At 44.5% G+C, this 15,963-nt stretch overlaps 1 long non-coding RNA gene across 1 annotated transcript; it reads left to right on the top strand.

The window, feature by feature from the left end:
- Positions 1–1,009: 1,009 nt before the first annotated feature.
- Positions 1,010–3,583, top strand: LOC308590407. The gene is made up of 3 exons (XR_014009770.1): positions 1,010–1,228; positions 1,518–1,578; positions 2,408–3,583. It is a non-coding gene; the product is annotated as an uncharacterized lncRNA (long non-coding RNA).
- The last annotated feature ends 12,380 nt before the right edge of the window (positions 3,584–15,963 follow it).

Raw genomic sequence — 15,963 nt, 5'->3', positions numbered from 1 at the left:
TACATAGCATCTCCTGACCCGCCCTCCAAACTAGCTTGCTGCTTCAAGTGTGGCGGAAGACACAACACCTTCATCAGTGTCAAATAAAGATTCAGCTGCCTGTCCAGTCAGCTTCTCTGTGTGGAAAAGCAAGAGTTTAAACCAACAATGCATAGACAAAGATTTCATTGCAATGTTCTGAATGAAAGCTTTGATGCATGAAGGAAGTATCAACGATAAGTGCACCTTCCTGAGTTTGCAGGAAGCCTGAAGTGGAGACAATTCGTGAGTTTGGAAAGGATATGAGGTGAAAGGGTATTGTTCCTGAATGTGCAGCCATTAGGTCCATTTTAAACATTTGTTTATTTTTATTTAACAGGATTTACACACTGCTTAATCATCAAAAGCTCTAGGTGGTTCATCGCTGCTTTTGTAGGCAGTGAGGGGGGCAGGACAGTGATAAGGAGGCAATTATGTACTCCTATTCGCGTGGCATTGTGGTCAGAAGAGGTTCATAAGTCCTTGTTTGCTAATGTGTCCAACAGCATGCCAGGGTATAATTCTCGACAGGGGCAACATGTCCTGTTCTACTGCTTAAGGTGATGCGCCCCCCCCCCGCCACTGCCCCAGCACTGCTCTACCCCGCTGCTGCCTCCCTTACCTGAGAAGTGTTGCAGTGCCTGTGAAGCAGTGATGCTACTGCCAACGGTTTCTAGTGATATCTCATGAGATCTCGCCGAAATCTTATGAGATCTCATGCACTCAAGGTCTCGTGATATTTTGTCAAGATCTCACGAGATCTTACCAGAAGCCAGCATCACTGCCAGTGCCACTTTTCTGCCCATGATGGAAGAGGCTGGAAGGGTGGGGGCACTGCTTCATGGGCAGGCCAGCCCTGTTTCTTGGACATATGTCAACTAGAGAGATGAGACGTGAGCACTGAAGATGGGTGGAAATATTTGCACCAGTATTTCAACCCACTTACGACTATTTCTTAGGAGTACTTTGACTTTCTGGTTATCAGAAGATATAAAAATGAAAATAATAGATGCTCTTAAAATACACTGCCTTGTTGAAAAAATTGTTAGTTTGGTACATTCGTAAGTTAGCCTTTGAATTTTCTTGAGTGAATCTCCCCTTGCAGATCCATAACTCTCATTATGCTTTCCTTCTAAAACCTGAATCAACATGTTCAGAAGCACAGCTATGGGAGGATGCAAAGCTCTGTTTTGTGCAAGTCTGGTAGCAGGTAAATTTTGATTTCCCTCTAACTTCTTTTCACTTTTTGTTATGGCTGCTGTGCTGCTAGATCTTTAGTTAGAGGTATGCTGATTCATTTCCTTATCTTACTATCTTGACAGCACTACTTCCTGGTTGTTGGGTTTCTTCTCATTTCCTGCAGATTTGCAGAAGAACAAGAGGAAAAAGATGAAGTGAAGCAAGTCAGAAAGCAAGTGACAGGATAGAAGTACCGGTAGCTGTTTCAAGAGACACAAACGTGCTGCCACTTTTCTCTCTCTTCACGCTGTTATCTATAGAGTGCAATGAAGCCCCATCAAAGACAGGAGAGACACAACTGTCAGAACAACTGCAGAGCAGGTAAAACATTTGCCATCTCTTAGAAACATTGAATCATAGAGTTGGGAGGGACCCAAGGGTCATCTAGTCCAACCCCCTGCTATGCAGGAATCTCAACTAAAGCATCCATGACAGGTGGTCATCCAATCTCTGCTTAAAAACCTCTGAGGAAGGAAAGTTGACAATGTTCCACTGTCAAGCACTTCTTAATGTCAGAAGGTTCTTCCTGATGTTCCATCAGAATCCCCTTTCTTGGACCTTGAATCCACTGGTCTGAGTCCTACCCTCCAGAGCAGGAGAAAACAAGCTTGCTCCATCTTCATGTGACAACCCTTAAGATATTTGAAGATGGCTATCATATCTCCTCTCATTCTCCTCTTTTCCAGGCTAAACATACCCAGCTCCTTCAACCATTACTCATAAGGCTTGGTTTCCAGAAACCTTGATCATCTTGGTTGCCTTCCTCGGCACACGTTCCAGCTTGTCAACATCCTTCTTAAACTGTGGTGCCCAGAACTGGACACAATATTCCAAGTGTGGTCTGACTAAGGCAGAATAGAGTGGTACTATTACTTCCCTTGATCTGGACACTATACTTCTGTTGATGCAGCCTAGAATAGGGTTAGCTTTTTTTTGCTGCTGCATCACACTGTTGACTCATGTTAAGCTTGTGGTCCACCAAGACTTCACATGTACTACTAGTAAGCCAGGTGTCTCTCATCTTATATTTGTGCATCTGGGTCTTCCTACTTAAGTGCAGAACCTTACATTTGTCTCTATTGAAATATATTTTGTTGGTTCACTTTTCCAATATGTTTAGGTCATATTGAATCCCGGTTTTTCTCTTCAGCTTTAGTTACCCCCTCCCAATCTGGCATCATCTGCAAACTTTATGAGCATCTCCTCAATTCCTCCATCCAGGCCCTTCATAAAGACGTTGAACAACAACGGGCCCAGGACAGAACCCTGCAGACCTCACTTGTCACTTTTTCTCAGGAGGGCGAGAAACCATTAATGAGCACTTTTTGGGTTCAGTCAGTCAACTAACTACAAATCCACCTAACAGTTACCTCATCCAACCCAGAGGCAACATGCTTCTTATACCAGTTGCTGGGGATCTCAAGTGGAGAAGGTGCTGTTGTGCTCATGTCTTGCTTGTGAGCTTCTCAATGACATCTGGTTGGCCATGGTGGAAATGAAATGCTGGACTAAATGGGCCATTGGTTAAATCCAGCAGGGCTCTTTTTATGTTCTCATGAGCAAGCAGGCTACAGCAGCCAATACTTTATTTAAAAAAGAGAAAGATAGTTTAAGGTTTCAGCAGCAGAGAAAATAAAGGAAAGGTCAGGATGGTGCTGGATGGTAGTGCCAGAGTTGCAGAAGTGGAAGAGCAGCTGAACGCCTAGTATCCCTCAGGGAAACAGCAGTGATTGAAAAAGGCAACAGCAGGCAGCTCAATACGGGTGGGTTTGTTTTCATTAGCAACAATCATGATAATATTTCTCTCCATGCTCCACTGCCTTTGTCCTTTTTTCTTCTTTTTTTTCCTAGAGTGAGCATTTGGAGTCAGTGTTTCTGCTATAACTAGGTCAGGGAGCCTAAGTAGGTCACGTTGTCTTTCTAAACGTGGTAAATCTGGAAGTGAAGCGAGGAGGAATGGCCTGTAAACAAAAGACAAAGGGCTGGGCTCATGAGTATATGTGCAGGCAGGAGGGCAAACCCAGAGAGATGTGTCATTGGAGCCTGCCATCATCTACAGCTTGGGATGTTATGGAGAGAATAGGGAAGATGGGAAAGGAGACAGAACATGGAAAGTGCTAAGGTGCCACGTGAGCGAATCAAGGGTAGTCGGGGCAGGAACACCATTTGCAAAGTCTGGGCCGCCTACATTGAGCCATCAAACAGAGATTTCAATCTCCATGCCCAAACTAGTAAGTCAAAGCCAATGGGAAATTGGGATCCAGATGCTGGTCATTGTCCATGGGGCAGTTGTGGAGATTGGGAAGGTACAGGGGGAAGACTGGTACTACTGACACCCAGGTGGGGTGAGCTCAGGGATGGCAGAAGCACAAGAGGTGAATAATTCACATTCAGGTCAGTATATTGGAGAGATAAAGCAGATGTCCAGAAAGGAAGGGTCATGGCTCAGTGGTAGAGAGCCTCTGCTTTGCATGCAGAAGGTCCCAGGTTCAGTTACCTGCATTACCAGGTGGGCTGTGAGAAACCCCAGCCTGAAAATTCGCTGCTAATTAGTGTAGACAATACGTATTGCGCTGTATAGGCCAGTGGTCTGAATTGGTATAAGAAAGCTTCCTATGCATACAGAAGAGCCATTGGAATGCTGGAATAAGAACAAAAGGACAGCAGTAGGAGCTTCAGGAGGAACAATGAGAGGACACTTCAAAACTATTATTCTGCAGTATTTATACTGGGAGCAGACAATCAGTGCCCAGACTGCAGCCAATTCTGTAGTGCTTTCTGTTCTCGCATCATATGCCTGTAAAGTAAAGTATGAGTAACATGCAACACTTCATGCAACACTGCATCTGATATGGACAAAGAGCTGGTAACCAACCAAACTTTCTTTAAGGTTTTCATCAGGCAATCTCTAATGCTCCCAAAACTTTGGAAAACATTTAAAAACAACAGAAACGAGAAGCATTTCAGAACGCAATGTTGTATATGACTCTGAAAATATCCAGTCCAAGGGCTTCTGCTTGTCCCATGCTTTCTAGACATGGCCCGAGTGCTTTTCTGATCCTCCTGCCACATTCCCTGGGAAAACCTGCTCTTTAGTGCTGATTTGGAGCAAACATCAGTCTGTGAAAAACCCGATTGACATTTGCTACAATTCAGCAGTAGTGAGTGGGTTTTCCCTTGGGAAAGTGGTGGGACAAGTGGAAGTCTGGATAAGTCCGAAGTTACTGAAGTCCTGGCAACAATTGGCCTCACTGGGAAACAGGTGTGGGTAGGTGGGAGTATCTAAGGAGAGACCCAGCACTGGAGTGTTCATTATACAGTATACAGTGTATTGCCATTCTCAGCTAGGGAAAGGGGGAAGAGTCAATTCATATTTAAAGCTGAATCTACCTCATCTGCACTCATAGCTGTCAACGTTTTCCTCTTTTTGAGGGAAATTCCATTATTCCGAATAGGATTCCTCACAAGAAAAGGGAAAAGTTGACAGCTGTGTCTGCACTTTCAGAAACAATAAGCAATTTATTTATTTTTTTGCAATGCAGTTTTCCAGCCATTTAATGTGTACAAAATATGTACGGTATATTAAAGTAAAGCAGGGGTGGGGAAACTTTGGCTCCATGAGATAGATTATTATCAGGATTGGCTTTGCAGGACAAATTTGACAGGTGAGTGGGACCACGTGGTCTCTCAATGATATGATTTCATGTGATTGACAGAGGAATGTGGCTGCCCACCCGGCAAATGCACAGTATTCCAAATTTTCCTCTCGCCCTTTAAGCTCCCAATTGCAACATTTTAAAAGGGAATGTGGGGAAACTTGTAAAGGCTTTATGAACAGCCCCCATGCTCACATTTCAGCCTGAAATATGAGTGCAGGGACTGCCTTAACATTTTGCAAACATAATTGTGAAGGAAGTGGTTGAGTCAAATAGTGTTTTTGAGAAGTACGGTACATTAAGGTAGCAACCCCACTGCCCTTTCAGCTGAAATGGAGTGCTGGGGATGCCTTAAAGCACTTCTCAAACGTGATTCTCAAAAGAGGATGAGGCCAATCTTCCTTTCAGTGAGTAGGTGGCAGTGGGTGGGGTGGTCAAGATTCCCCAACCCCACTGCTGCAGTCCACTTACTTAAAGGGTGGGTGCTGTCTGAAGCAGCTACTCACTTCTCATTGGGAAGTAGAGTGGGATGGATGCTTCAAAAAGCACTCCTGAGAACTGCTTTTAGGCAGCCCCAGTTCTTCTGTTTCAGCTGAAGCAGGATCATGGGCACTGCCTTACATCACTTCTCAAAAGCACTGTTTGAAACAGCTTGTGTGCTTCTTCCACCCACTTGGTGAAGTGCACGGGCTGCTTTAAACAGCGATTCTGAGAAGCACTTTAATCCGCTCTCATCAAATGATGAGTGAGGATTGAATCCTGCTGCCTTGACTGTGTGATCCTGCTTGCTGCTGGGAACAGGTCATATAGCCAAGGCAGGATGAAACTGTGTTCTCCTGTTCATGGGCTCGTGTGTAGGTGGATGTAGTTTGGGGAACATGGCCCAAGCATGTTAAGATAGGATAACATTGCATATAATACTGAAAATAACATTCAAAAATGTATTATATTAGAGAAAACATAAACATTAGGCAAAATAAGCTTTGCAAAAATGTGTAAGACAAAAATTGCATGCAACGTTTGTATATTAGGACAAATTCACACTAAAAGGCTGATAAATTTTCATGTGGAATTTTAAAAAAATCACAAACTGATGTGGAAATGTGGAGAACTGAACTTAAAATTGGAAAAATGACAAACTGAGAGAAAGTGAAATTGATAAGTTTGCCCATTCCTATTCTCAGCTATAAAAAATTCTTTATTTAGAGCAGACACATATCCCAGTTTGCATGGCATGTGTACAATGTAGGCATGAACGGTAGTTTGTTTTAACACCAACTGCTGCAGTTTTTTTATTACTTGTGTTAAGGTTGCGGGGGGTTTTTTGGCTTAGAGACAATACTTTAGAGGTGGATTCTGCTGACCATATGTGTCTAGGCTATCATTGTAAACTGTCAGAAGACGAAGAGCTAGAAGATGCACTAACAATCCAAAAGGAAGAAGGTGACAGGCTTTAACATATATATATATATATATATATATATATATATATATATATATATATATATATATATATGTAGGTTTTGGTGTCTTCGGGTGTCTTCCCGTGTAAGAGTTGGGGTGTCTAGGCGACGTTTCGACGAGGTCTCACTCGTCATCTTCAGGCTGGTGCTTTCGGCTTCTTGTTACTAGAACAGAGCAGGATCTCAGTGTTTGAGTTCCTATAAATACTGTTGAGGGGGTGTGGTGTATAGCCTCCAACGTTCTGGGCAGATAGGAAGTTCCTAGGTTAATGTGCCTTTTCTTCTTTTGTTCATTAATTACTTGAGGGATATCTTGAGTGATTACTTGAGTGATATTCTGAGTACCACTTAGGAGGGTCATTAGGTGTGGATTAGTTGCTAAAGCTTTCGTGTCTTGACCTCTTGACCTTGTGAAGAGTTTTTCTGAGAAGATGGCTGTACTGCACTTAGTTGTGCTCTGGCTTGGCTTCGTGTATAGGGGCGAGCTGTGGTTTTGTGCCCTGTGCCAGCCAGATCTGTGTAGGGATTGCAGGGGGGTGCAGCATCCGGAGGTGCCACTATGGTTTGGCTACTGGATGGTGTCTGTAATTTATCTGTGGAGAGGGTCTGGGTTTGGGTCTGGTGTGGTTGATTGGAGATGGCGTTCTGTGTGCCTCTGGTTCTGGTGTCGGTTTTTGTGGGGAGGGCTAATTTCCAGATGTCTGGCAGGCGGGACGTGTCGTCACGCTTGTTCATGTTGTGAGGGTGTTTCTCTATCTCGATGGCTTCCATGATTATTCTCTTGTGGTGATGTTCCATGTTAAAGAGCAATTTGGAATCTGCAAAATTAATTTCGTGTCCTGTTTCTTTCATGTGTTGGTAAAGAGAGGAAGTTTTTTCTTCTTTTTTGATGGCATTCTTGTGTTCTGCGATACGTGCATTTATTCGTCTGTTTGTTTGTCCAATGTACGTGGCTGGGCAGACTTTGCAGGGTATTTCATAGACCCCTTGGTTTTCTAACTGGATTTTATCTTTTGGGTTTCTGAGGATATTGGCTATTTTTTGGTTGGTGCAAAAGGCTGTTTTGATATTGTGTTTATGGAGGATTTTGCTAATTTTATCTGTAGTGCCCTTGATATAAGGAAGGAGGGCCATGCCATTGTTTTCTTCTGTGTCTTGGTTTTTGGGGGGTGTTTCTTTTTGGATTAGCTTCGTAACCCTGTTTTGCTGGTATCCGTTGGCGATTAACACATTTGAGAGATTCTGTAACTCAGTTGTCAAGTGGTCTTTGTCAGCCAGGCGTTTGGTTCTGGAGATGAGAGTCTTGGCTACGGAGTTTATTTGTGCAGGGTGGTGGTGTGATTGTGCATGTAAGTAGCGGTTGGTGTGTGTTTTTTTCCGGTAGATAGTGTGTCCTAGGGAGCCATCAGGTTTTTTGTAGATTAGGACGTCAAGGAAGGGAAGTTGGTTGTTGGCTTCTATTTCCATAGTGAATTGTATTTTGGGGTGTAGGCTGTTGAGATGTGTGAGGAAGCTATCTAGTTTTTCCTTCCCGTGTGGCCAAATTACAAAGGTGTCGTCAACATATCTGAGCCAAAGTTTGGGTTTGTGTTCTGACTTGTCTAAAGCATTGGTTTCAAAGTGTTCCATGTACAGATTTGCGATGACCGGTGAGAGGGGTGATCCCATAGGTGCTCCTTCTATCTGTTTGTATCTTTGTCCATTGTGGATGAAGTACGTGTTGGTTAGGCAGTGGTTGGTCAGGTCCAGGATGTATTCGGGGGGATTGTATTTGTTTTGAATGGCTGTCAAGGCTTCATTAATGGGCACTTGTGTGAAGAGAGATACAACATCGAAGCTCACAAGTAGGTCATCGGGATGTAGGTTTTGCTTCTTTATTGTTTCTATGAACTGGAAGGAGTTTGTAACGTGTGAAGCGATAGATTCTGCATAGGGCTGAAGTTGCTTAGCGAGAAATTTAGCGAGATTTTGTAGAGGTGAGCCTATGGAGCTGACTATTGGTCTGAGTGGTGTTCCTTCTTTGTGTATCTTGGGGAGACCGTAGAGTTTGGGGCATCTGGATGATTTTTCTCTGGGGATGATTCTTAGCTGGATTTCTTCACTGATAGGAGAGGCTTTTATTTTGGATTTGGTGGTTTTTTCCAGATAGGTGGTGGGATCTGTTTTTATAGGTTGGTAGGTAGGGTCTTGGAGTAGATTTGATAGTTTTGCTTGGTAGTCCGATGTGTTCATCACAACAGTGGCATTACCTTTGTCTGCTGGGAGAATGATTATGTTGTTGTCTTTCCTCAGGTTGGTGAGTGCTTTCTGTTCTTCTTTGTGTAAATTGCTTCTGGGTGGTTTGCTGGAGCAGAGGATGTTGGTGACTTCAAGTCTGATTTTATTGGCTTCATCTGGGTTGATTTTGGTTAGGCTAGCTTCGACTCCGCATATGATGTTTTCCGTGGGGATGCGTCTCGGGGCGACTGCAAAGTTGAAACCTTTGGAGAGTACTTTGGTTTCAGTTGAGGTGAGGATCCTGTCTGATATGTTATGTACTGTTTGTTTCATGGGTTGTTGTGGATGTCACCAACATCCTCTGCTCCAGCAAACCACCCAGAAGCAATTTACACAAAGAAGAACAGAAAGCACTCACCAACCTGAGGAAAGACAACAACATAATCATTCTCCCAGCAGACAAAGGTAATGCCACTGTTGTGATGAACACATCGGACTACCAAGCAAAACTATCAAATCTACTCCAAGACCCTACCTACCAACCTATAAAAACAGATCCCACCACCTATCTGGAAAAAACCACCAAATCCAAAATAAAAGCCTCTCCTATCAGTGAAGAAATCCAGCTAAGAATCATCCCCAGAGAAAAATCATCCAGATGCCCCAAACTCTACGGTCTCCCCAAGATACACAAAGAAGGAACACCACTCAGACCAATAGTCAGCTCCATAGGCTCACCTCTACAAAATCTCGCTAAATTTCTCGCTAAGCAACTTCAGCCCTATGCAGAATCTATCGCTTCACACGTTACAAACTCCTTCCAGTTCATAGAAACAATAAAGAAGCAAAACCTACATCCCGATGACCTACTTGTGAGCTTCGATGTTGTATCTCTCTTCACACAAGTGCCCATTAATGAAGCCTTGACAGCCATTCAAAACAAATACAATCCCCCCGAATACATCCTGGACCTGACCAACCACTGCCTAACCAACACGTACTTCATCCACAATGGACAAAGATACAAACAGATAGAAGGAGCACCTATGGGATCACCCCTCTCACCGGTCATCGCAAATCTGTACATGGAACACTTTGAAACCAATGCTTTAGACAAGTCAGAACACAAACCCAAACTTTGGCTCAGATATGTTGACGACACCTTTGTAATTTGGCCACACGGGAAGGAAAAACTAGATAGCTTCCTCACACATCTCAACAGCCTACACCCCAAAATACAATTCACTATGGAAATAGAAGCCAACAACCAACTTCCCTTCCTTGACGTCCTAATCTACAAAAAACCTGATGGCTCCCTAGGACACACTATCTACCGGAAAAAAACACACACCAACCGCTACTTACATGCACAATCACACCACCACCCTGCACAAATAAACTCCGTAGCCAAGACTCTCATCTCCAGAACCAAACGCCTGGCTGACAAAGACCACTTGACAACTGAGTTACAGAATCTCTCAAATGTGTTAATCGCCAACGGATACCAGCAAAACAGGGTTACGAAGCTAATCCAAAAAGAAACACCCCCCAAAAACCAAGACACAGAAGAAAACAATGGCATGGCCCTCCTTCCTTATATCAAGGGCACTACAGATAAAATTAGCAAAATCCTCCATAAACACAATATCAAAACAGCCTTTTGCACCAACCAAAAAATAGCCAATATCCTCAGAAACCCAAAAGATAAAATCCAGTTAGAAAACCAAGGGGTACCCTGCAAAGTCTGCCCAGCCACGTACATTGGACAAACAAACAGACGAATAAATGCACGTATCGCAGAACACAAGAATGCCGTCAAAAAAGAAGAAAAAACTTCCTCTCTTTACCAACACATGAAAGAAACAGGACACGAAATTAATTTTGCAGATTCCAAATTGCTCTTTAACATGGAACATCACCACAAGAGAATAATCATGGAAGCCATCGAGATAGAGAAACACCCTCACAACATGAACAAGCGTGACGACACGTCCCGCCTGCCAGACATCTGGAAATTAGCCCTCCCCACAAAAACCGACACCAGAACCAGAGGCACACAGAACGCCATCTCCAATCAACCACACCAGACCCAAACCCAGACCCTCTCCACAGATAAATTACAGACACCATCCAGTAGCCAAACCATAGTGGCACCTCCGGATGCTGCACCCCCCTGCAATCCCTACACAGATCTGGCTGGCACAGGGCACAAAACCACAGCTCGCCCCTATACACGAAGCCAAGCCAGAGCACAACTAAGTGCAGTACAGCCATCTTCTCAGAAAAACTCTTCACAAGGTCAAGAGGTCAAGACACGAAAGCTTTAGCAACTAATCCACACCTAATGACCCTCCTAAGTGGTACTCAGAATATCACTCAAGTAATCACTCAAGATATCCCTCAAGTAATTAATGAACAAAAGAAGAAAAGGCACATTAACCTAGGAACTTCCTATCTGCCCAGAACGTTGGAGGCTATACACCACACCCCCTCAACAGTATTTATAGGAACTCAAACACTGAGATCCTGCTCTGTTCTAGTAACAAGAAGCCGAAAGCACCAGCCTGAAGATGACGAGTGAGACCTCGTCGAAACGTCGCCTAGACACCCCAACTCTTACACGGGAAGACACCCGAAGACACCAAAACCTACATTCCTGTACCCGTGAAAATCTACGAAAGCATATATATATATATATATATATTGCATGTCCCACATTATAAGACAAACCATTCATTGTATCTGGAAAATTCATCCCCCACAATGTTTAATGCCTGCTGTTCGTTAGAGCTGACAGTGATTCCTGCCAGAAAGAAAGAGTTGTATGAGTCTGATGTGAAAAAATAGCTGCTTTGACACAAAGGGAGGGGTTTCTCCCACATTTATAGCATTTTTTTGTCTTGTGTCCCCATCTTCTATGTTTATGGCACATTAGGGCCTTGGCAAGTTGAAAATTATGCATAGGCCACCTCCTTCGACTGCCCTGAAGGAGCTCCTAAAACTAATGTTCCATGTAAATGATTCCCGTTGCTCCATCTGTGGCTCCTTGATGCTCCTATCACAATGACAGTTAATGACTCTCCTTTTCTGAGTGGCAAGGGGGCAAAAATGTTGCTTACTGTGCCAACAAATGTTATATTTATGCCCATGCTCTTCTTTTCGTACGACAACTCTAGAATTCTAGATGTCTTGGGGAAATGATTCTAACTTCTTGGCAATGCATGAACCTCAGGTAATGGATTCATCAGCTGGATTCTAAAGCTTTGGGGTGCATGCATTGGCCTGCACTGTTGCTGGTAAAAACCAGTGGTCTGCAGTGTTGTACACAAGCAGAATCTAAGAACTTGCACATTTGTGGAGCAAGGAATGTGTGATCTGAGATCCCAGTCTCAGGGACCGCTGTAACAACGTTCACCCGAACATGCCCCTTCACACTTTCCTGCTCAGCATAAGAAACCTTTGCCTGAAAAGGTCAGTGCTGGATTAGGGCAGTGTTTCCCAAACGTTTTTGGGCAACGGCACACCTGCTTACCGGAAAAAAATCTCGCGGCACACCACCATTAAAGCCCCGCCCCGTGACGTCAGCGCGCAGCGCCACGCCGGGAGGGACGCACAAAAGTGAACGTTTTTTCCCTCCCCCTTGCCGGGGTGGGAGGAGGCAGCAGAGCGAGGGCAGCTGAGGCGGCGGCGGCAGCTGAGGCGGCGGCGGCTGCGATAGCGGGCGGAGGAGGAGCCGTCGCCGGGAGTTGCTGCTGCTGCTGTTGCTGCTGCTGCCCGGACATGCCGGCCTCCTCCTCCTCCGCTGTCTCGCGCTCCTCCCTTTTGCGCGCGCTGCCCCGCCGCTCGGCACCACCACCGCGGAGCCGCCCCCGGCTCGACGCGGATCCTCGCCGCCGCCGCCTCTCGCCGCCGCCTCTCGCCCGCCTCCCTCCCACGGCACACCAGCCGGTGTCTCACGGCACACTAGTGTGCCGCGGAACACCGGTTGGGAAACACTGGATTAGGGCACCAGCAAAGTAAGGACACAAGAAAGAAAGAAAGAAAGAAAGAAAGAAAGAAAGAAAGAAAGAGGAAGGTAGGTAGGTAGGAAGGAAGGAAGGGGAAAGGATTTGACATTAAAAAAAATTGAAGCAGTCGCCATGGGAAAAATCAGGACTTTCTTACACACCAGTACATACTTTCCCCACATTTTGTGTCCTTCTTTTGTTGCTTGTCCCCGCCTAAACCAGGGGCATCCTACTAATGTAGATTGAAATAATGTGAGACAATCAGATCCTGCCAAGAGTCGCACATGATATATGTGTAGATGCATTTCATCATACATGTAAGTTTTATGTCATTTTGAAAAGTACATTCTTATTTTCTGGTTTTTGTTTTGAATTACACAAGAGGGGGCACACCATAATCTTTTCCTTACTTAGGGCCTCTAAAGGTCTTAATCCAGCCCTGAAGAAGATATTGTAAAATGCCCATCTGATCAGAAGCTGCATCAGATCACCCAGGCTGTTTCTTTACAAGGTGCCTGTAAATGCCTGGCGTGCCAAAAACACATACGATTTGGGAGATCTTTGATCAGATCATTTAAAATAACAATTTAAAAACAGCTAGGGGTGTTTAGGAATCAAATTGCCTCCTTGGGCAGTGTAGTTTCTGGGGCCTATGCAGTGCCTAGGGGCAGTTCATATAAGCTCTCCAGATATCCAAATAGGTATCCACATGAACTTGACAAATATGTTTGAATATAGCCAGGGCACTGAGGTCATCAGACCCTTGCATAAGTTATGGGAGGTATTTATCCTTCCAGGTTTGAAGTATAAGTCTCTTGGTCAGTATAAGGGCTCATAATGGCCACTTTAAAAATTTGCACTCACCACAAACTCCACTGGGATTGGTTCCACTGAGCAATTCCCAAGTGGAGCCAATCTCTGCTGAAAGTGGAGCTTGCAAGACCTACTTTCGGCAGGAATTTTTGCAGCCCTGGCTTGGATTCAAACCATTTCTGGGGGTGCCTATGATACTTCCTTTGATGATGAACCATCTGCCATCATATAACGTCAGATGATCAACAGGTGGATAGCCAAGCCCAGCTGAAAAACTGGTCCACAGAAGGTGGGTCAGTTCTGAATCGAGCCCACTGGTTGGATCCAGTCCGCCACCCTGTCTTATCCTAGGACGGCTAATTTTAGTCAGGGGTCTTTGGTAAGTGACCACGTGCTAACTACATACTTATTAACATTTGAACTCTAAAAGGTGAGTGAAACAAGACAGGGCTGATTGTAGGCAGATGGGTGACAGCTGCCATCCAAAATAATGTACCTTTTGCTTTGGCACTGCCCCTTCAGTTTCTTCCTTGTCCTTTCGTGGGTACAAGCACAGCCAGGTCCTGGTGAGTGACAACACAAGGTTCCCCCCCCCCCCTCCAATGGTCAGATGCCTGAATTGCTTTAAAGGTCACATGAATGTGCTACGTGCCCTTGAGGCATCCCTGACTTTTTCAAACTTGAAAATTCCTGAGCCAATTGATTGCTCAGGAGCCAATGTATTGTTTTGTAAACTATATCCCCTTTCGTTAAAAACCAAAAAAACCCCACACCAATTTTAGTCAATTGCAGCAGTTGTCAAGATTAAGGGGAATAAGGGGTTAAATAATTGTCTTCTGAGCATATACCAACAACCACTGCCTTTGAACGCCCAGCTTAATGAATGCAGAGTGCGCAGGTGCAAAAATTGATGCATACATTTGTAATATCCTTGTCCTGAAGCTCTCCCTGGAATACATCTGGGCATTATGATCTGGGGAAATTGGTATTCTGAATTTGTCATTTTTGAACTTCATCAGGATCACCATGGGGAAGAACATCAGTAAAGAGGAAATTTGTGCTGCCCTTTTCTATACTTCGTAATTGTGGCATTAAGGCTTCAGGCCATTCATTCCATCAGCACTCAATCCACTTCATAAGGAAAGTTGCACTCACCACTGCCAGTGAACAGAAAGGAGAGTTGAAGGCAGAGTTGATAGAGAAATCATTTGATTTCATTCCTGATCACAGTAAGAAATGCTGAAGCTCAGATGCCTCCGTCTCCACTGGTGCCGAGCACTCTCAGCCTTAATTAAAGTTAACGAAAGCTGAAAATGCTTGCCCTTTTTTGAAAACTGAGCAACAGCAAAGGTGTCCTGGCTGCTATTAAATATACTACGCTGGTGCCCTTCGGATGCTTTGGGTTACAGCTCCCATCAACCCCAGCTTCTATTTTCAATAGTCAAGGATGATGGGAGTTGTAGTCCAACAATATTTAGAGGGTGCTAAGTTTGGGGTGGCTATTCTTTGTATGAAAACCATACACAAGGCTGATTAAGTTTATTTGAAGGTAATAGTTTAACTTCTGTAGTGTTAGAAGGAACCAACAGCTTTATGAGTCAGTTAATTCAACGACAGTAGAAATACAAAAAACAAAACAAAATATCAGTAGCATAAATTGAGACAAGTGATAAAATTAAAACAACATAAGAGCAAGGAGGCTGTTTTGGTAAGAATCTGTTCTGATCAAGGATACATGTTCCAAGAAACTACAGACACTCCTCATGGTCATACTGAGGCTTGAATGAGATGTCCTTTGAAATGTTGCACCAGCACACCAGCCTTTTAAAGGAATCTGGAAAGACCCATGCAATCAGCTCCACTTATATAATTGTGGGCCTTTATATCGGGGGGGGGGGGGAGAGACAAGCTTTGGCCTCCCAGGTGCTGCTGGACCACAACTCCCATTATCCCTGACCACCAGCAACAACTAGCTGGGAATGGTGGATATTGAGAGTCCAACAACTTCGGGAAGGTGGGGGACATTGCTTAACCATGCCTTCTTTATATGCTCAGAAGTGCCTGGCACTGCCCAAGAGTTTGAAGAAACCAATAAATATTGAGATTTATAAGTGGACAGTGTGGTCTGTTAGGTTTAGTCCTCTACACAGCTCTCTCCCAAACCAGAGCTCTGGCTGCCCTGTGGGAAACCTGACCTGATCTAGTCTCAAATAAATTTGGGGTGGGGCTGATGTTTAACTGGGTTTTGAAAAACCCTATATGGTCAGGAGTAGGGTGTGGGAAGGCAGCACTGCATCTCCCCACCCCCCTCACCACACTGCAGAGAGTAGGAGGGTTCAGTCTTGTTTGGTGTTGCCTGCAGGAAACATGCTGACAAAGCAGACCACAGCAGGTTCATCTCTCTTTCTCTCTCCCCAAAAGTCCTGGGGTTAAGTCTCCTCTTCCAGCCTTTGCAGACTTGGCCAACTCCTTTTCAATCTTGCTGGGATCTGCCTCCCCAACACATTTCCTGAAGGCATCACATGGTGAAGAAGACCCCTGCAGCTAGCC

The sequence above is a fragment of the Podarcis bocagei genome, assembly GCF_964188305.1.
Source record: "Podarcis bocagei genome assembly, chromosome: 1".
Taxonomy (NCBI): domain Eukaryota; kingdom Metazoa; phylum Chordata; class Lepidosauria; order Squamata; family Lacertidae; genus Podarcis; species Podarcis bocagei.
The sequence above is the reverse complement of the archived record's forward strand: the minus strand, read 5'-3'. Positions and strand labels throughout refer to the sequence as shown.